We start from the raw sequence: 20874 nt of genomic DNA, 5'->3' as shown, positions 1-20874 counted from the left end.
TAAGATGACTTTGGTGTGAGTCTTTCGCATGCCTGCACAAAGCCTCACACTTGGGCCAAGTGGAACCCTGACCTGCTGGAAGAGGCATAAGAGATAAAAATTGCCAAAAAGTAGTGGGTTAAATTCCATTCATGGTGTCAAGGGCAAGCAATGCTGTATTGAGTGTCTTATGAGTTTCCAGGAGGAGGCAATACCTATTTTCATGGTTCTCTGATTTATAGAAGAAACAGGAAAAATGAAGTGTAAGGCAGAGAGTTAAAACCACCTGTGCTCCTATTAGTTGAAGATGAGCGCTGTTAAGATTTTGATGAGCCTATATTTTTAGATACCTTTTATGTTCATTTGCATACTTTTTTGTTTTGTTTTGTTTATTTTGAGACAGGGTCTTGCTATGTAGTTCAGGCTGGCCTTGAACTCATTATGTAGCCCACACTGGCCTTGAAGTCACAGCAATCTTCCTGCCTCAGCCTCCCAAGTGCTGGGATTACAGATGTGTGCCACCACACCTGGCCATGTGCATACTTCTTAAAACAAAATTAAAATCATATTTTACTTTGATCTGCATATAGTACTTTTAAATTTAAAGGTATAATATGAATACCTTTCTATATTTTTTATATTCTTTATAAAAATATGGTTGCATGTCATATGGACATCTGACATCCATAAAGTATTAACTACTCTGTATTATTAATTTGTAATTTAATTTGTTAATTCTTATCACTGTCCTCTTTTACAGGAGTTTTTTTTAGTTTGCTTTCTATAGCCATTTCTCATTAAAACTTATTCCTAAGAATTTTATAGCTTTTATTGCTATTCTTAGTGGAATAGCTTTTTTTCTTATGATTTTTGACTATGACTAACATAAGAAAACAGTTTTTTTTGTATATTTATCTTGAAACTGACTATTAAGCTCTAGTATCAGTTCTGACAGTTGTTAGTTGATTTTGTTGGGTTTTCCAGGTGGGTATGATTGTTTTCTTCAAATAATGATAAATGTAACTTTTTTGCTAATAGCTATATCTTATGCCTGTTTTTTTAAAGTAATATTTAGTGATGGAAATGTTGGTGATCAGGATTATTTGGTCACTGATTAATGAGAATACCTCTACCATTAATTATAATAATGATGGGTTGTTTTAGTTAGGCTTTCTTGATTTTGTCAAAGTTGTGTACTTTATTGTTAATTTATTAATAGCTTCAAAATAGATAACAGGATGGGAGTTTAATTTTATCAGATATCATTTGGTATTTATCAAGATGATCATTTTTTTTTCATTGCCTTGTTATTATAACATATAATTTTCCTATATTCTTGGGATAAACCCAAATTAGTAATTAGTCATAGTGTTACAATTTTCTAAGACTGACTCTCTCCTGTCCAATGCTATCAAACAGGTAATTGGTTGGCTAATTGAAAAGAAAATCAATTATTCAGGTACTCATTTACGTGCCATAAGCATTTTAGTTTTAACTATATCCATGTATCATTTATAGTCATTAGATGTGTGCTGAGCCCTCTGCTTTGAATTTCAGTGTGCTGAATCGAGTGTCATGTCATCCTTTTGTTATAAACCACATTCAGGATGAATTATCTATGATTTTTAACTTTAAGTTTTGATGAGAAGTTAATGATATTTGCAAGAATATCTGAGTGGAATACCTTTTAAAGTCTTTAAAAAATATCTTTTAAATATCTTTTAAAGGAATATCTTTTAAAGAATATCTTTTAAAGTTTAAGATCCTTCCTACACCCTTTATGCTTTCTCACTTGTACTTAAATTTTTTAAAAAAAAATTCAAGGGCATTAAGTTCAAATTTTATGTTTTTGTAACATTTATCAATTATCTTGAGTACATGTGGCAGAACCAGGTTTGGCGGTTGGTAAATAAGCAGCGCACGTGCTGAAAGCTGCTTTCCAGAGTAGCCTCAGACCTTCCCCTGGCTCTGGACCTTAGTCGGGTTGTTGGCAGACAGAGTGTAGTATCTGTTCATCCTGGTAAAGGGGAACTTTGTAAGCAGAGCTTACATTAATTTTTGCATCTATATTAATATTATTAATATTATTTTTAGTTTGTCATTGTAAGGCTTTGATACCAGGGTTTACCAGTTCCTTAAAGTACACCTTTTCATGTGTACTCCTACTGTCTGTGCTTTTTAAGTCTTTATGGCATGAGAATTATTGTTTTTTAACTAGAGCCACTCTTTTGAATTTTACTGTACAAGTTGGAAATGACATGATAAACCAAATGCATAATAATATGAATCAACTTAAATTTAAAAATGACTGACAATCATGTAATTTAAAAAGTGGTGGCCACACTATGGATATTCCTCAAAAAACTAAAAATAGAAATTCCATTCTAACCAGGTATACCCCTTCTGGATATTTTCTCCAAAGAGTTAAAGACATCATATTACTGAGATACATGCATATCTATGTTTAAAACAGCACAGCTCACAATAGCTAATTCTTGGAAATAGCATATATGTCCATCAACAGATGAATGGATAAAGAAAATGTGCTATATATATTGAAGTACTATTCAACCATAAGGAAGGATAAACTTGAGTCATTTGGAGGAAAATGGATGAAACTTGAGACCATAATTCTAAGTGAAATAAATTAGATACAGAAGGTTAAATATCACATGATTTCTCATATTTGAGAAATCCAAAGTATAAATGAATTAAAGAGCAAAACAAAAGAAAGATGATAGGAAACGAGGTAAATCATTAGCAGATGGGAAGGGTATCTAGGAACAGAATTGGGGAGGGAAAGGAAAAGTAAAAATTATTAAGAGTGGAAAAAAAAAAGGAAAAAAAAAAGAGTGGATATATATGTACCAACTCTTCATGATGAATGTATTGCAAACATGCACTAGTAAAAAATTTAAAAACAAATAATATATGTTAGCCAATATGTGTAAAATTACAAATGGGAAAAACATGGTGGTCACGTGAATTATATTTATGATTTATATGATTAACAGGGTTAATTATTTTTTTCTTGAAAATTGTGTTACTTTTTCTCTTTTTGAGACAGGATCTCACCATGTACTTCAGTATGACCTTGAATTTACTCATGTAGCCCAGGCTGGCCTTGAATTTGCAGCATTTCTCCTGCCTCAGTCTCCTCTGAGTGCTGGGAGGCATTGTGTCATCATGCCTGGCCTAGTGTTGCATTTTACAAATTCTGAATTACAGAAAAATTTCAGGAATATATATATATCTTGTGTAATTGTAGAAGATGCAACTGGTGTAATGCAACTCATTTGTAAAACTAGACCTCTCCCTTTTTCGGGGGAGGGGATTCTTTGAACACTTTCTGCTTTGTCATTCAATTTGGTAGGTTGGATGTGCCCATGTTGCCTACTGATATTGGGTTGGATTTGTACATGTAATGACAATAAAAGAAAATGCTTCTGTATTTGTTCTATTTTCATCTTCATCCTTAGTTTTGTATATTTGTGTTACTGTATTGATCTTTTTTCCTTCATTAGGCTTAATATGATTTCATCTGTTTTATGGTTATTTTTTATCCAAACAAAATTTTGCTGATATAAAGCTGGTTGCTTCAATTTTTAGACAAAGGTCATTTTTGAGCTCTCTCACGCTGAAATTCCTTATTACATATATTTGGGATATCTCAAGTTAACATTTTATTTTATTTTATTTTTACAGTTAACATTTTATTCTCTTTCCTTGAAAAAAAACTTTAAATAGTGATATTTATCTACATTTTAAAAAAGATTCTAAACTTTGCTGTTCATGGGTAAACATGCTTAAGTCCTTATTCTGTCTGGAGTGTGGAGTGTATGTGTGTGTGTGTGTGTGTGTGTGTGTGTGTGTGTTTGTACTGTGAGGTAGAGATTAATTTCTAAATATTTTCCATATGAATAACCAATGATCTATGTGATTATCATGTCATCATAGGATGACCTATCCTTTCCATTACTTGGTCATGACAGCTGTGCTACATATAAGAATTTCACAGAAGTGTGAGTCTATTTGTGGGCTCTCTATTCTGTTTTACTAGTCTATTTCTTTTTTCAGTTCTAATATACCACCATCTTTTTTTTTTTTACTATTACTTTCTAATAAGTGTTGATGTCTGATAAAAGGCTCTGCCTTGTTTATTTTCAATAGTTTCCTTGCTATTCTGGTCCCTTGCTTTTCCACCTCAGTTTAGAATCAGCTTGTCAACTTCTTTAACAAAAATCCAAAACAATTGTTGGAATTTGAGATTGAGTTATAGCTAATATCTGGATCAGTTTGGGGAAGAGTAGTTTTATAATGTTATCTTTTTAGCTATAAACATAATATAGCTCTAATTCATTTAGATTAAATGTCTTTCAAAATTTTTATAACTCATCAAAAATTGTCTGGTGCAATTTTTATTAGGCTTAAGTCTAGCTCTTTCATGCTTTGTTGTTTGTTATTTAAAGTACTTTTCCTTATTAGTTTTTGTTTAAATAAACACAATTGAGTTTTATATACTGGTCTTATGTTCAGAAATGTTGTTGAGCTCTCTTATTAATGCTATTGAGTCAAGAGTTCTCCTGGGTTTTCTATGTGATCAATCATCTAATTTGCAATTAGTCACAGTTTTGATTCTTTTGTGTATGTTATTTTTTTCTTTTTTATCATTTCCTTGTCTTTCTTTGCTGCACTGAGTAGGACCTGCAGTGGGATGTTTTATGTAACTGGTTACAGAGAATATATTTTTGTTTTTGGTACTGGGGATCAAACTTGGGACCTTGCACTTGAGGGGCAGGTGGTGGAACCACTGAGCTAAATCCCTGGCTCTGAGAATATATATTTTTTGCTCCTAATTTTAAGATGAATTATTTTAACATTTTACCACTGAGTATGAAATTCATGAGGTTAGCTATAACTAATTAGCTAAGAGTTTTTATTGTGACTATTGCCAACTTCTATTGAATGCTGTTTATGTATATGTTGAGGTGATCACATGATTTTCCCCTTTAATCTGTTATTGTGGTCAATTACATCGTAGCTATCTTTCTCTTGTTTTGTGCTGAAACATTTTTGAAATAAACTAACCTGGTCATGATATATTATCTTTTTTTCCTGCATTGATGGATCCAGTTTGCAAATATTTAATTTAGGATTTTTTTGAATCAATTTTTATGAGTGATAATGGTTTGATGGTTTTATACTATTCTTTTCAGATTTTGGTGTCTACGTAATAGTAGTCTAACAAAGTGACTTGAATTTAGATACTCTTTTATTAGTCTCTAAAACAAACAAGACTGGCATTATCTATTGCCTAAGTGTTTGACAGATTCACTTGTAAAACTGTCTAGACTTAGCATTCTTCTTGGGGAAATTTTAAACTGCTGCTGCAATTTTAAAAAATGTTTATAGGACCTTTGAGATTTTATATTTCTAGGTGAGTCACTTTTGGTGATTTATATTTTATAGGAATTTATCCATTTCCTTTTAAATTTATTGGCGTAGCATTTTTCGTAATACCCTCTTAATTTTTCTGAAACATTTTCTTCTGTACCTACTTTGTCTCCTTTCATTCCTAAGATTATATTTTATTATTCTTGCCAGAATTGTCAAGTTCTTTTTCAGTCTTTTCCAAGAATCAGTTTTTAGTTGATCTTCTATGTTCTTCCTTGTTTTCTAGTTTATTAATTTGCTTTCTTTATTATTTCCTGCCTTCTTTTTTTTGAGTTATTATATTTTTAACTTGTATGTAAACACTGAAGACTATAAAATTCATTCTAAATACTGATTTATGCATCCCACAGGATTTGAAAGTTTTGTTACTTTTCATTCTGAATATTTTGTATTATTTCTTTTTGACACCTTAATTACCTTAAAATATGTTTTGCAAGTTTCTAACTTACATTTTACATTATCTTTTTTGTTATTGGTTTTCAGCATAGCTATACAATGGTCTATAAAATGTAATCCATGTGTAATAATGCTTAGAAATGACCTGGCACATGCTTTATGGCCCAAGTAAAGGTTAATTTTTGTAACTGTCCCATGTGTGCTTGAAAAGAATGTGTATTCTCCAAATGTTTTTTACATATAACATGTCCATTTAGAACAGGTTTGTTAATTATTTTATTTAAGTTTATGTTTATTCTGAATTTTATATGTATGTGGTTTATCAATTTCTGGAAAGTAGTATTAACAACACATCCTGCTTTGATGTAACATTCTTCAGTTCTTCTTGTAATTCTTCCTGTTTTCTTTTTTATTTAGTGTATGTGTGTGTGTGTGTGTGTGTGTGTGTGTGTGTGTGTTTGATGCTGTGTTATTTGGAACAAAGAAGTTCAGAATTCTTCTATGTTCCTGGATAATTAAATCTTTTAACAGTATGTCTCAATATGTCCTTTAAAATCCCTGTTAATGAGTTTTTAAGCCTGCTTTATTTATGTTACTATAACTGCACCAGCTTTTTTTGGCTAATATTTTCCTAGTTTCTTCTTTTCTATTTTTTGCTTTTAACTTTTGTGACTTTATGTTTTAGGTGTCTCTCTTCTGAGCCTCAAATAGATGGATTGTGTGTTTTTTTCTTAATGCATCATCTTGACCATCTTTACTCATATATTTGGATTTATTTCTACTATCATATTTTGTATCTCTTTTTTTTTTTTTTTTTTTTGTACTGGGGATCAAACTCGGGACCTTGTGCTTTCAAGGCAGGTGGTGGAACCACTGAGGTAGATCCCCAGCCCATGTATCTCTTTAATCCTGTCATTTTCCTTATTTTTCTTTCTGGATTGAAAAATCCTTTTTTTTTTGTTTCATGCTCTTTCCCCTTTTTTTTCAGTTTCAGTACTATACATGGCTTCAATTCCTTTAATTACTAATATAGACATTTTAATGTTCATATTTAACTCAGTAAAGTCTTTAATTTTAACAGTCATGTTTTTCATCTGGTATGTGCAGCCTCTTCCAGAATATTATGAGGAACTTAGAATGCTTTAAGTCTAATCACTTACCAGTTTCCAAATTTCTATCCAATTTTTAAATTCTATCTCTTTTATCAGTATTTTAATTTTTTCTAATTTTAATATTTATTTATTTATTTATTTATTTATTGTGGCATCTCTTTTTCTTTATCTCTTCCCCTTGTAAAGAGAGAAGCTCTCCTTTCCTGCCCTCTAGTCCCCAGCAACACATGTGATCGCAGGCATCAAGTCTTTCCATTCCCCTTCCCTCCCTTCAACCTCCCCTCCCCCTTATTTACATAAGCTTTATTTCCATTTTTTTCCTTCTTTTTTGATTCCCCCCCTTCACAATTTCCCTTTCCTTTTGAAGTTCCTTCCTGTTTCATATTATCTATTATGCATTCTGGTCCTTATTTACCCTTTCAGTTTCTCACACTAGAGAGACAATGCAATATTTACACGTATGTGTCTGATTTATTTCACTTAAGAGTGTAGTCTCAAGTTGCATCCATTTAGCTATAAATGTATCAAGTTTATCTTTCTTTATGGTTAAGTAGTACTCCATTGAATTAAATAAAACCACATATTTTTTATTCATTCATCAGTTGATGGGTATTTGGGTTGATTCCAAGATTTAGCTACTACAAACTGTGTTGCTATAAACATGAGTGTACATATACCACTGTGGTATGATTCTTTTAATTATTTTGGAAAGATACCCAGCAAGGAGATAGCTGGGTCAAATGGGACCTCTAATCCTATTTTTTCGAGGAATTTCCATAGTGATTTCCACAGTGGTTGCACCAGTCTGCATTCTCACCAACAGTGGAGAAGGGTTCATTTTTTCCCCGCTGCCTCGCCAACATTTGTTGTTGGTTGATAAAATCTAGATTCTTAAAGAGTAGATTCTGCCCTTTATAACCAAATATTTCACTGTGCAGGCTCAGCACAGGAGGGGTGAGCAGCAGGGGTATGGGATGGTGAAGTGTACTGTGTGGGCTCCATGTACAGGGCTTTGGCCAGGGAGACCCAGAGGCACCAGCTCCCTGAGAACACCTGTGTGGGCTAATTCTGCATCTCAGTGTCAAAGCTTAGGCCAACCAGGATCTGCCGTGATTTGGCCTCTGCTGCTGCTGCTCCTCATAAACTTTCTCTAGCCTCTTGACAGATGTATCATCTCCCTATTCCAGCTGTCCCTGAAACCAGCACTCCTCTTCCAGAAGCTTCAGTTGCTTGGTGAAGGCTCGAAGAATGGCCTGCCTTGCTGGCATCTCGTCTATTGCCACCTCCTGCTCACACAGCAACATGCCAGTGTTGGAAGGGATGCTCAAGGCATGGTTGGCAGTGTGCTTGAGGGGTATGGTCTTGTCTTTGCAATTGGATTTCACCAGTCCATAGAGGTGGCTGGCTACAATGAAGAGGCTAGTGTTGACAAACATCTCCTTGCCAAGGGCCGAGATGATGAACTTCTCGAGCTTGATGTCAGGTGCATTTTCTAGTGTGGCCTGACAAAAGGACATCTCTACCTGGGATACAGAGAAGTCATTTTTTAGTGGCATTAGCTGCTCTTCATGAGACCACCTGGTGCTCATAATCCATCTATTTCTTCAGTTTTTTCTTCTCCTTGTTGCTAAGGCGAGCATAGGAATTATCCACATTAGACTCACCCTCCTCTTCTTCTCCTCCTTCCTCTGAACTCTGTTCTGCCCTCTTCTTCCCTTGTTTGGGAGTGCTTTCATTTTGTTATTTCTTCTCCTGCTCTTCTTTCCTCCTTCCTCCTCCTCCTTTTCCCCCTTTCCTTCCCCTCCTCCTCCTGTTCCTACCTCCTCCTTGTTCTCCATCTTTATTTTCATTGTTCAAAGCAGCAAATTTATTTTGAGGCTTAGCCTTCCCTTTCGATTTCTCTTCTTTTCCCTTTTTGTCTTCCAGCCCAGGCTGTTGATTCTCAGATACAGCCTTATTGATCTGGGTTTTCTCTAGTTTGGCAGGCTTACAAGGATGTTTTTCTTCCTCCTTCCTTTCTCACTCTGATCCTGAATGAGGGCTGCAGAAACATTACCACCCTTGTTTTCCTTTCTTCTTCGGGGTATTGGGGCAGGTACCTTAACCTCTTCATCACAGGTTGGCACAGAGAGCTTCTTAAGGTGCTCTGTGAGCTCTTTCTCCTCTCTGTCGTCATCCACATCCTTCTTCCATGGGCTGTTTTGAGTGTCTTGCTTCTTTTTTTGCTGCTGCTGCTCCTGTCCCTTCTCCTTGAACACTTTCTCCTTTTCCCCAGCCTGTTTGTCATCTATTGCCAGCTCCAGAATGCCTTTTTGGTCTTCTTTTCTTTTTTCCCTTTCTTTACCACCTTGTCTCTCTGCCCTGATCCACTTGGGCTCTGGTGGCTGCTGCTTGGGCCCTTTTGGCATTTTGATGAAAGTTACAGCTACTCTCAGCACTTTTATTTTTTAAGTAATCAATTTTTCTTTTAGTTATATTCACATCTGCTATTTCTTTTTGTATGTCAACTTTCTCCCTTTTGGTATCATTTTCCTTCCTCCTGAAGTACAACCTATCGAAATTCCTATAGTTGGGATCAATTTATTATAAACGTTCTCACTTTCTACTGTGTGAAAATAGTTTTAGTGCACCCTTCTTTTGGAAACCCTAGTTTCACTTTCAATTACAGTCTGTCAGATCTATCTTTTGGCTTCCATTGTGCTGTTGTCTTCCTAAATCTGAAGACTTACTTTTAAAAAACATTTTAAAACATGTTTTGTTAGTTCTGGATTATTCTCAACTTCAAGTATTTCCCCATTCTCCATTATTTCCTTTGGAATTCTGATTAGATATACAGTGGACTGTCTCTCTTCTCCATTTAAAGTATATGGGAGGATGTGCGCAGGTTATATGCAAATACTACATCCTTGTATTTGAGGAATTTGAGCAACTTTAGTTTATAGTACCTGTGTGGGGGTCCTGAAAATTGTCAGGGGCAACTGTGCTATTTCTTTTTATTACACTTTTGCTAATTTCTGAAGATGTATCTTCTAGGTTTCTAATTCTTTTGTCATTTCAGATCTGTTATTTAATCCCATTTTGAGTTTTTATTTAATCCCATATTGAGTTTTTAGTCTTATGTATTATATTTTTATTTCTCAAAATGGTTATATTTTTCCAAATATGCTTGTTTATTTTTGAGGTTTTCTTTTCCTTTTGCCATATTAAAAATATATGCTTTTTATTCCTTTAAACAGTCTTCCTTTGTTAAAATGTTGTTTTGAACAGTTCTGCTTTCTGTGTTCTAGCAGGTCTGGTTCTGCAGTTGGTTGGTGCTAGCTGGCTCTCCCTGATGGTGTCTTCTTCCTTATGTGTTTAACTATTTTTGATTGTGAACTCATGTTCCTTGGAACTTTATCTGAGAATTCTTTGAGGCCTGGATGGAAGTCACATTCTTCCCAAGAGGATATGTGTTTACTTTTACCAGATGCCTGGAGACACTACAAACCCAGATTCACTTAAAACTAAATGCTAAGTTTGAGGCTTTTTGAGTACCATAGTTAGTATGCATTTATCTCATTATTTCTCAGATTTTTCCTTGTTCATTTGCTCCTAAGGATTTTCTTTACATCCCCATAGCTTCAGCCATATATTTAAAATAGATTTAAAAGATATCTGTTAATTCAGATGTTCTTGCTTGGCAGGTTGCTCAGGTTGTCTAGTTTGTCATTTTACTGGAATTGAAGTCTTTATTTTAATTTTAAATTTGATGTCATGTTTTTCATCAGGCAGGTTATATCTCCTTCATTACTAAGTATTCTAATTTCTTGTTCATGGTATTTTCTTGAGACTTCTTGTGAACATAAATGAACAATTTGTTTTCTTCTGCTTTTAACTCAGTTTAGCTCAGGGAGACATTTGTCTTGGTTATCAGATTGGTTCCCTTCTTGTGAACCTTGATGTCTCCTTGCTGTCTTAGGTTTATCCTCACAGAGGGAAGTCTTTGCTTGTCAAATATTGGGAGCTCAGGCAGAGTCTGTCCATTAATACGTGGCCCCTTCTAATGTAAAACTCAGTAAAAGGAAGAAATAAAGAGTTTAGATTTGCTTGAGTTTGATTTTGCCAGTTGAAAACACCATAGGAGGGAAGAAGTAAGAAGGAATTCAAGGTCAGAAGCAGTTACCTGCAGATTTTCTTCTGTTTCCTGTGGTGGTCGGGTATAGCTACCCATGTCAGAGTGGCAGTCTTTGCCTATGGATTCCTATGTTATGTAAGAGTTTCTTAAGGAAAGGAGAGTTAACCTCACACAAGGCCTAATGGGCAGGGGTGTTCCTTTAGGGAATGGTCTATAGACTTGGCTGGTGGATCCTAAACATTGTGGATTCAGACACCTGACGAGTCAATTTTCTCAGGGCGAGATGCTTATTATTCAAGCCTCTAAGCTGAGGATGCCATTAATGAACTTACAGTGAGAAACACACCTGCTTGGTACAGTGTGACATTGAATGCTGGTCCAGTTCATGATCTTTGCAAGCTCTGTAAGTTGGGAAAGGAAATGGCGATTGGAGATGGGTAGGAAATCAGTGTGAGGAAAGAGAATGGTGTTATTTAATATTTACTGGCTGCTGACCAGTAAATGGCTAAAACATCCATCTCCAAAGGTAAGACCAGCTATAGTTCTTAAGCCTGGTGCCTTCTGCCCTGATGGCGCTGGTGTGGACTACTGGAAACATTCAGTCCATATTCCTCTTTCCCTATTCTTCCAGGATAGATCTCTTGCATTTTTCATCTATATCTTATTTTTCTAAATATATTAATACTTTCTTCCCACTTATGGTTAAGTCTTCCCTGCAGAGGTGATTTTTACCTATCCTTGCTCTGACCCATTGTGCATTTATTTCATGGTCCAGTTCTCCCAGGGAAGCCTTCAGTTTCCCTTAATTCCAAGTTTTAGGAGGATGTCTGATGTAACTCCTGAGTACTGACAACAGTTTATCCCAAGACTTTGAAGCAAAGGTTTTCTGAGCAAAGGAATCAATTACAGGGTGTGGTTCCCAAGTGAGGAAGCGTTTCCAGAAGGCATTCAAGGCAGTTTGTCTCAGAGCTTCACAATTGCACCTCTGAACTTGAGGAATTGGGGGGATAGTATTGTAACTTTAGTAGCATTCTGGTTTTATCTGTTACTTTTGTATATATTACATGAGCTAATCAGAAAGATACTCATCTTTTCCTAAAAATAGTTTGCTGAAGAGACATGGTTGATAATATGGTGTAACAAGAATTATTGTAGGTGGCTGAAGGTACTAGAAGTGTAGTTCTTTAACAATACACTCAGTGGTGTTGCCTGCACAGCCAGCCTCCTCACTCCCATGAGTCCTGATCAGGGAATTCCATGCCCATCACTGGTGTAATCTGGACCTTCCTTGTGACTCATTCTTTCTCTCATTTTCTCAGAGCAAATACAAATCGCCCATCAAATGACAAGTGAAGGCATGGGTGGGGGGCTGGCGAAGGGAGGGAAATCAGAGCCGAAATCTGTTAGCTATTTGGAGTAATTGGTTATTTGCTGTGTTTGCTGGTTGGGAAGCAGAGCACATACTTTACGGTCTCTCCTGTTACGGGGGCTGGAGTCACCCGCCGATATTGGATCCCCGGTGGTGCCGGAGCCCTTGGCTTGGGGCGCCTTTCTCCTGCTTGGCATTCCTGTGGTCTCCTCGGGGGTGTACCCCTCCTCCCTTGATGCACACTGCAGGGGGGACAGCCCAGGGTGAAACTTGTCTGGAAAACTCCAGGGCCCCATCAGGGAGGAGGCAGCCCCAGCTCCCTCCAGCCAGCCTTCTTTGCCTCTTCCCTGACCCTGCCACCACCTCCTCTCCAAGGGATCTTTCCCCTGGCTTCTGAGGGACCTACTTCCCCATTCAGAGAAAAAGGCTCTTCTCTTCCCAGAGGGACATTCCTGGCTTTCCTTGGAAATCTACAGGACAGAAAGAAGCTTTCCCTGAGGTTTAACTTAATGTCTTTCTATCCTTACTGGTTCTGTACACCATCTCCTGCCCAGTCTGGGTCGGAGCAGTGTTTGGGACTTTTGCATCTGCACTACTGGTTCCTCTGAGGGTGCTTATGAGGCTTCTTAACTCACCTGGTGTTTTTCCCTCCTCTCTGCATGAACTGAGGCACAGGGAAATCAGACTGAGTGAGCAACGCATCAAAAACATTAGAAAAGTAATGTAATTTTTGTGTATGAAAATGAACACAGTTAACTAGAAAGTAGGTTGTCTTTGGCACATAATAGGGTCCCCCCAAATCCTTTTTAAATTGAATTTAAGATAGCTAATATTAGTGTCTGTAGTTTGATGAATGCTTGTGCAGTCCTGGGAAGGCCTTCAAAAATAGTTATTCTCTTAAGTAGGTTGCTGGAACTCTTGTTAGGCAAAACTGTCTACATAAGCGGAATGAAGGTTAGGTAAGCTCTTGATTACCCAGACCCTATTGGAATCACTACAGAATAATTCTGAATTAGGGAAGTTTTATTACCTTCTTCATAGCTTGAGGACTCTTGATGGAATCTCCACCACACTACTGAATACATTTCTATTTTTGTAGGCATTCTGCATGGGTATATGTGACCATGCTGCCTTCATAAGACCAAGCCATGGAATCAAGTGTGCTTCTCTTAGACTCCTGAGTTGAGAAAAGGCCAGCAGGCTGAGATTCACTTCAGCACCACCCCCTGCCCGCCCCGGTCCATGTAGCCCCTTATCTGGAACCAGCCAATAGCAAATGACCAGGTCCCCTTACCATCTATTTGACTTTGCTGGATGTCAGGCATGCTTGTTCACTGGGTCTTTAGAAACAATTCAGTACTTCAGATAAAGGTATTCCTTCCCTCCTCCCCTGCTGATCCAGCTTGCTGTCAGGGTACAAAGAGTAATGATCCCTTCAACAGACAAGGAGGCCCGATTAGGGAATGTCAATGAAAGATCGAAAGCCCGATGTTCTACTTGTGGAAACGATTAAATAATTTTTGTTGTGAGTGTGTAGAGTTCTGCTGAGTCAATGTGGTAGCTGGACGTGAGCAAATGTCTGTGTTGTATGCAAAGAGTAGGGTAGGTTTGAAGTTAGAGTATTCCCATACCTGAGTGTTTTTGTGGTCTACATGTAGGCTTGAGTACTTGTATGTTATATATGTGTTTGTATTTGTGTGTTGTGAGCAAATAGTCTGTTTCTTAAATCTTAGTTGAAGTATTAGAGGAATCCTCATATCATTATTCCAGAGGTATTAGTGTTGGGCATCAAGCCAATAATGTTGACAGTAATCAACAAGAGCATTGATCATGGTAAACTTTATAAATTGAAGAGTATCTTTGCAGACATCAATTCAGAGCCTCACAAGAACCATGGTGCTGGGGCCAGGGATTTAGCTCAGTGGTTCTGATACCTGTCTCACAAGTGCAAGGTCCTGAGTTCAATCCCCGGTAGAAAAAAAAAAAAAAAGAATCACGGTGTTGGCTGTTACATTAGTATTATCTTGATGGTAATGATTTTTCTAAGAGAGAAAGTGCTTTCGGCATAGGCAACAAAGTCCTGCTTAAAACCATAAAAATCATAGACTGCTTTATTTAGAAGTGAGTGTATATTTCCATGTAGTGAAGAAAGATTAACTTTATAACCTTGGTGATAAATTATTTTGATCAGAAACTTTTCTTGTTGATTCTAGTGGTTATCCTGGGGAAAGAAGAAAAGTTCTGTCCTGTCGCCTCCTTTCAATGCCCCCTTCCTGAGTTCACAGAAAGGAAGAATTGGAATTATTGTTGCCAATTTTGCTATCCATATTCTTGGAATGTGTAAGACCACTGAATGATAATGAGAGATAAAATACGTGGAATCAACCACACTGATTTGGGTTTTTGGAGGGATTAGGGTGCCCATTAGACTGGATCAAGGCTGGAGAATATGTCTTTGCTGCATGGCTCTGGTTGCCCAGGAACTGCATCTTTGCTCTTAGCTGAAATGGGAGAGGCTTTCAGTCTGTGCCTTGCTCAGACTTACTTTGTTGGCAGACTGAGTGATGATGAGCCCTGAACCCTGGGCATGGGAGAATAAAGTTTTTAACAGCCAGACTTCTTGTTAAAGCCTTAGATGATACTTCAAAGACCAAGCACTTTGTATTTCTTTCTTCTCCTTGCCATGTTCCAAGGCTGGGTGCTTAGCTATTGTAAAATGAGGTCAAGAAAACCCTTGGAATCAGAGAAGACAGGACATTTTCCCTGCTGGAGCTTTGGAGGATGAGACAAATTAACATCAGAGGCTTAGTTGGCTCTGGCACATCTGGGTTAAGACGTAGAAGCATGGGCCTGTTTTTGTGGGGCTCATGTGCTAACTTATTCCTGAAGGTTTTGAACAAGAGAAGGAAGAACTGGGATTGAAATAACTCCATGAGAAGCCATGGTGCAATGGCAAGAATGATACTTTCAAGTCACATCTGTGAGTATGTTAAAAATAACTTTATTTTTCTGTAAGTCAACTTAATCCCTCCTTTGAGCTCATATTTTTTCCTGATGGCAGAAAAGCCCAACATTTTGTGTTTAAACTTAATTTGGGCTTTCTCTCCCCCTCTGCACCCCTGGGAAGCAGCTAAATTTTGGTTTGGGCTTTCATAATATCATTACTTCCACAGACATGGAGTTCTAGTCGTGGGCATGTGTCCACTCTGGCATGTTTGAGCCTACTGATTTCAGGGGACACAGATCACATTGCATCTGCTGACAGCATCTTCTCATCTCAGCCCCATGATCCTGCCAGGTCCCTGGCTTCTCTCTCTCACTTACTTGCAAGTGCAGCGGGGGAGTATAGTACTATTTAGCAGATCTCCCATGCCAGGGTCTTGGGTCTACAGGAAACGTCAAGGGCTCTGTTGGGCTCACTCTCCTGTGACACTCAGTAGCTATCTTCTGTCAAGTGTCCCAGCCCCAGTTCCTCTAGGAACTTCTGGGTGGCTGCTGCTTACCAGACCCTCTAAGTTAACGGAAGAGCTAACTTGAGGTGTAGGGCATGGAGTCAGAAACCACCATGAGTCTCTAGTCTTTGCTTCTACTTCCCCTCTGCACTTCCAGCTCCTTTGTCTCTGATGGGAAAATACTGACTGAACAAAACTTTAAAAAAAAATTTGTTGTTTTAATGGCACATGGTCTGTCTTTGGAAGCTTAAAAGCCAAGGATCAGCACCTGTCCTCCACTGCTGTTTAGGCCTTTATATATGCCCATCAAATATTTACTAAACTGCAAACATTTGCCAGGCAGTATTAAGAATATGAGTGTCACAAAAGATACACGAGGGGCTTGGCAGTAAACACCTGTAATCCCAGCACTCAGGAGGCTGAGGTAGTAGGATCCTTGTGAGTTTGAAGCCAGCCTGGGCCACATAGCGAGTTCAAGGCCAGCATGAACTTCATAGGCCCTGTCTCAACAAACAAACAAATAAACAAACAAACAGAAAAGATACAGGGCTCTGCTGTAATGGGAGAGGAGATATAATAATAAATACCTAAGTAAAATATATGGACTGTCACATGGCACATAATTGTAGTGAAAAAAGTCAGGAAAAGAATAGGACTAGGAATGCTGGGAGGGCTACTGTGCTTTAAAATATGGTGAATAGGAGAGTAGGACTGAGATTGCACTGGATTTAGATTTAAAAGTGATAAATGGCCTATGGAACTGTCAAGGAGAATGGAGCCCCAACAAGGGAAGGACATGAGGGTGCTGGAAGAGTTTAGGACCAGGGAAGTCAGTGTGGCTGGAGCAGGGTGAGTGAGCAAAAAAGCAGAAGGATGTGAGGTTAGAGAAGTGTAGGCTGTGATCACGAGAGGTTTTCTTGAATGCTGTAAGGGTTTTGCTTTATTTCAAGTAAGCTGACAAACCATCAGAAGGATTTGCACTGAAAGATGCCACGTCCTGATGTACATGGCTGTGTGTTAAGAATGGATGGGGTTGGGTGAGTGAGGGTGAAGGCAGAAGGTCAGTCAGGAGCCTGTGAGGTGAAGGGACTGAACCAGGGAGCAGTGATGGGGGAAACGTCTGATTCTGAATATACCCTGGAGATGGTTCCAACAAGAGCTGCTGAGGGATTGATTGGCTGTGAAGCATGAGGAAGAGGATTAAAGGTGTTTGGCTTAAGCATCTTAAAAGGAAGGAGTTGCCATTTATTTATCTGAGGAAGACCAGGAAGAGCAGACTTGGTGGGGGATGTTGAGGAAGTGGATCTGGACATGATTCATTAGAGAAACTATTAGGTGTCCAGTGAGTGATGAATATTAGGCAGCTGGAGTTCAGGGGAGTCATCCAGGCTGGAGGGAGCTCAGCGTGAGACCTAGCAATAGTCGTGTTATTTAGAGATGTGAGATCAGAGGAAAACCCTAAGGGTGTGAATGTGGATAGAGAGGAGAAGAGGTCCAAGCACCCTGGTGCACTCAGAGGACCAAATAGTAAATGACAAAGAGGAATCAGCAAAGAAGATGAGAAGGTGTGGCCGGTGAGATGGGAGGACCACCCTGCAGTGTTCTGGGGAGTGGAGTGCTCTCCTGTCCACCGCAAGGGGGGATGTTTCAAGGATAAAGGAGTGATCACCACTGGATACTGCCACTAGATTGATTATGGAGGCCTGAGTCACTGATGACCTTGACAAGCATGTTTAGGTGGAACAGATCTGGAGAGATAAGAATTCACACATGTGTAAATACTGAATAGTTTCTCTGGTGTGAGAAACTGAAAGTGTAAATAAGGACTAAATGTATAATAGGCAATGTGAAATAGGAAGAAAAGGGGCAAAGGGGAAGGAAGTGGGAGGGCTAGGGGAAAGGATAGAAGGGAATGGGATTAATAGGAGAAAATGGAAAAATAGGAACAAAATCTTTGTAAATAGGGAGGAATGGAGGGGTTGAAGGGAGGGCTGGGCAAGGGTGAAAAATAAGAACCAAGAGAGATTATGTAAAGGTGCAAATTTCCAATGATGAATGTCATTATGTTGTATACCTAAAATGTACCAGTGATTAGAATGAATAATCGATAATGCAAAATAGGAAGAAAAGGTCCAAAGGGGTAGGGGTAGTGGGAGGGGCAGTGGAAAGGAAAGAAGGGAAAGGAAAAATGATGAGAAATGGAACAAATGGAAATAAAGTCTTTGTAAATAGGGAAGGGTGGAGGGGGTGAAGGGAGGGCTGGGAATGGGGAAAAAATAAGCACCAAGATGCATTATGTAAAGGTACAATTCCCAATGAGAAATGTAATTGTGTTGTATACCTACAATGTACCAATAAAAGAATTTAATACAAAAAAAAAAAAGAATTAGGGACAAGTGTAGATAATTTTTTCTATAAGGTTTTCTGGAAGGGGTGAAAGTAATTAAGTTGGAGCCAAAAGGGAAATGTACACACACACATACAGACACACACACACACACACACACACACACGTTTAAATGTTAGGGAAGTGGTGCCCCCATGTTTGAATGCTGATGGGAATAATCTGGTAGAGAGGCAAGTTTGATGAGGCAAGAGAGGGTGGTGTATTAGTCAGCTTTTCATTGCTGTGTACCTGAGATACACAACACAAAGGAGGAAATACTAATTTTGGCTCGGGGTTTCAGAGATTTCAGACTTTGGTCAGCTGGATCCAAGGCAGAAACATCATGGTGGAAGAACATAGTATAGGAAAGCTACTTAACTCATGGAAGAGTGTAGCAGAGGAAAGCTGCCCTCATAGGAAGCAGAGAGCAGCAAAAGAGCCAGAGAGGAAGGGGCCAGGGACCAGATATAATCCCCAAGGTCACAGCCCCCACAAGCCACCGAGACACACCCAGAAGTGTGCTTTCCTAATCTCTTAGGTATCTCTCAATCCAATCAAGTTGACAACCAAGAGTAACAATCATAGTGTTGAATGAAATAAGCCAGACTCAGAAAGATAAAAAGTACATGGAATCTGAAAAAGATGGCTAGAAAGTACAGTAGACACGAGACTGTTATTAAACAAGATGAAGGGAAGAAGCAGGAGAAGAAAAGGATGCAAAGGCAGGTAATAGGGGGCATGAAGGTTATCGGAATACATTATACACATTAACATCCCCCTAAAATGTGAAACTAGGAGGGAGAGTGGGACCAGAGAGGTGACGGGGGAGAAATAATTAAGCAGAAATTACAGAGGGGGAAACAGAGGACTGCAGGGTAAAGCCCTTAAATTAATTACTATGTCAATTTTGTTTCTACTGCACATATAGCTAATGTCAAAGATGAGGGAGTTTGATTAGAAAAGAGTTTAGTGAGGGATGTGGGAAGACAATGAGGGCAATAGGCACTAAGCAGGTGACTCCATAAGATAGGAGTCAGGAAGGTTGTGGCTGCTCTTCTCCCCAGTCATGTGCCTGCTTGGGGAGAACCAGCCACCTGACATCCCCTGGAGCTGAGAGGGATGGGGAAATTGAAGCTGAGGGAAGTTCTTAGGAAAACTGAGTGCAGCAAGCCTTCAATTTTGTTTGGTGGTCAATTGCTTATTCTATCAAAAAGAAAACTATCTTGTTTCCTTAGGATAAATACTTGAGATTTCTACTTTTATTCTTTAGTTTAAGGTTATATTTTTGTATTTGATCATTTGTTCTTTCTTGTTTAATAGGTTTGTTGAGATAATGCGTGAAAATACAAGTCCCTATTTAAAGTGTACAATTTGGTGTCTTTTAGTATGTTAACAGAGTTGTGCAACCATCACCATAATCCATTTTAGAATACTTTCATCACTCCAAAAAGAAACCTTATACCTCAGAGCAGTCATTCCCCATTTCCTCCCAAACATTCCTAGCCTCTGGCAACCACTAATCTACTTTTTATCTCATTTCATATAAATGGAACATGTGGTCTTTTGTGATTAACTTCTTTCACTTAACATAAGTTTTCAGGATTCATCTATGTTGTAGCATATATCAGTTCTTCATTCCTTTTTATTACCAAATAATATGCTGCTATATGGATACATAATATTTTCTTTATCCATTCTTCAATTGATGGACTTTTGGGTTTCCACTTCTTGGCTATTATGAATAATGCTGCTATGAGCATCCAAGTACAAGCTTTTGTATGGACAGAACAACTTCATTTTTCTTAGATTTATACTAGGAGTAGAGTTGTAGGGTCCTATGTGCTTTTATGTTTAACACTTTGAGGAACAGCCAAACTGTTTGCCGAAATATCTGCACCATTTTAAATTATCACCAGTATTGTATAAGGTTGGAATCTCTTTACATCTTCACCAACACCTATTATTATCTAACTTTTTGAGTATAGCCATCTTAGTGGGTATGCAATGGTTTCTTCACTATGGTTTTGATTTGCATTTCCTTGATAGCTAATGACGTTGAACATCTTTTCTTGTGCTCACTTGGCCATTTGTATATCTTCTTGTAGGTGTCTATTTAAATTGCCCATTTTTAAACTGGCTATTTTTAAAAACATTGAGTTGTGTGAGCTTTCTATATATTCTGGATATAAATCCATCATCACATATATGATTTGCAAATATTTTCCCTCTTCCTGTGAGCTGTCTTTTTAATTTTCTTGGCATGCTTTTTGAAGGATACTGCTGTTCTTTATCTTTGAACTTTCTAATTTTTTAAATTATGCAAGGAATATTTTTAAATAAAACAATTTCATAACAAAATAATTAGGAAATAACAATGGTTAATATATATGTATTATGATCTTAAAAGAATGGCCAAAATGTTATTCAGAGTACAAGTTATAGGCAAGAAAAGATTCTTACAAAGAAGAAACAAACAAAAAGACAAAACTTTCTTTTCAATGAACACAAGAAACTAGTAACGTAAGTGAAACCAATTAGCATTTATCTTAAAGTATTTTTATGCAAGGAATATATACAATAAAAATCAGAAATTTTTGAGTGATATTAAAAGT

General features: G+C 37.8%; 1 protein-coding gene and 2 pseudogenes across 23 annotated transcripts in view; 1 reads left to right on the top strand and 2 right to left on the bottom strand.

Annotated features, from left to right (window-relative positions):
• The window catches only part of Dysf (dysferlin), a 228036-nt gene that overhangs the window by 167585 nt on the left and 39577 nt on the right, over window positions 1–20874 (top strand). The window lies entirely within an intron of this gene.
• LOC106009819 (ATP-binding cassette sub-family F member 1 pseudogene) lies at window positions 7869–8678 on the bottom strand (annotated as a pseudogene).
• Window positions 8682–9349, bottom strand: LOC147827104 (ATP-binding cassette sub-family F member 1 pseudogene; annotated as a pseudogene).

This window comes from Heterocephalus glaber, unplaced genomic scaffold (genome assembly GCF_053883595.1).
Source record: "Heterocephalus glaber isolate CG9 unplaced genomic scaffold, H.glaber_assembly_v1.0 deba00001456, whole genome shotgun sequence".
Lineage (NCBI taxonomy): Eukaryota > Metazoa > Chordata > Mammalia > Rodentia > Bathyergidae > Heterocephalus > Heterocephalus glaber.
Note: the sequence above shows the minus strand (reverse complement) of the source record. Positions and strands in the feature narration are given on the sequence as shown.